Here is a 1,566-nt window from a genome sequence, read left to right on the forward strand (position 1 = left end):
AAAGCTCCATATCATGCCACATGAGATGCCTACACTAACTATATACAATGAGACTCTTTGTACTCACTTTGTAGCAATTTAATCAATCAAGTTTGTGTCCACACAACTCTACTCCATTCTCTAGTGTGTGATTGAGTGTTGATTATTATGCCCATGTATGAATGGTTCTCTAATTTATCCTCCCTAAACTCTACTTTGTTTTTTTCTTTTGGTAAGAGGCTAAGCGAAACACTTGGATTTTTTAGAGGCCAATTACAAGCAAACCCTTTTCAATTTTAAGCATATTTACTCTTGCGGGGGTTTTACAACCACACCCCAACCCCTTTTTCACCTCAATTAAATAACGAGTTGGAAACCTCCAATGAGTATGTATATTGATTTAGGCCCATCAAAGACGTTTTAAACACACCCTTGATAAAATCATCGGGGATTTTTCTTTTTTTGTTTCAAGATAAGGTGAACTTCTTCGTAAGACTGTTTTGACATTCTTCCAAAATCATTGAACAAGGTCACCATCTCTAACATCCCAATCAACATGAGGACTAATTGATACTTTACCTTTCGTGAGAGATCAACAACCCACAATTATTGAACAATGTAGGTTGTCCACTTCAATTTGCTACTAGTAGTAGTTTGGAATGACTTCACCCTTATCATTTTACTTGGTTGTCTTATTTTTGTTAAATTCTCACAAAAAATTGTGCTATCCATTTTGACATTTCTAGCATGTTTATTGTATTATTTCTTTTCCTTACTTTTTCAAGAACGTCCAGACATACTGGCAGATAAATAAAGAAATCATGTTTCTTTATCGATGCTGCCCGAATATCCCCCTTCCACGTCTTCTCACCCTCCCGCATTTTCTGCTTGATGCCGCCCTCCCTTGCCTTGCTCATCCGCGGCGCCTTGCGTCCATCCCCCCTCTACCTCCCCTTGCACCCATCCTCTCTCTACCCCATGCCTGCAAGAAACCTGTCTGCAGCGCACATGCCATAGCAAACACAACCTGCATTACCTGATTGCATCTTGGAGCCCCTCTCTCCCTTCGTTCAACGAGAGAGAGAGAGAGAGAGAGAGAGAGAGAGAGAGAGAGAGAGAGAGAGCCTACACTACCCCACCCCACCCTACCCTCCACGCTCCACCTACTGGTATCCCTGCAAGTAGCTTGAGCAAGAGGACTAACGAGCAGACTATATATAGAAGGGGGAGAGGTCGGCAAGCCACCGCCCACTGCCTGAGAGAGAGAGAGCAAGCGGGAGCTCGAGAGAGAGAGCCACGTGCCAAAATGCTCCCGCTCTTTGCTAGCCGCCATTTGCTACCCCCTACCGTTGTCCTTAATCCCCTTTCAATTTCACCAAAGCATCGCCTGCACATTCGCCTTCCGCACCACTTTTTCTAAAATCGTCCACCCATACTAGATTCACATATGAAGGCAGAATTCTGGGTCCAGGCTGTCAACCATGTATTTTCATATAAAACCCATGATTTGAAAACCCAACCTATTGCCCTTGAGCTTGGGTACGCCTCCGTGTGAGCATATTCTAATTAGGTTAGGACTACAAATTT

This window comes from Adiantum capillus-veneris, chromosome 3, assembly GCF_014529385.1.
Source record: "Adiantum capillus-veneris isolate H3 chromosome 3, ASM1452938v2, whole genome shotgun sequence".
NCBI classification, from domain to species: domain Eukaryota; kingdom Viridiplantae; phylum Streptophyta; class Polypodiopsida; order Polypodiales; family Pteridaceae; genus Adiantum; species Adiantum capillus-veneris.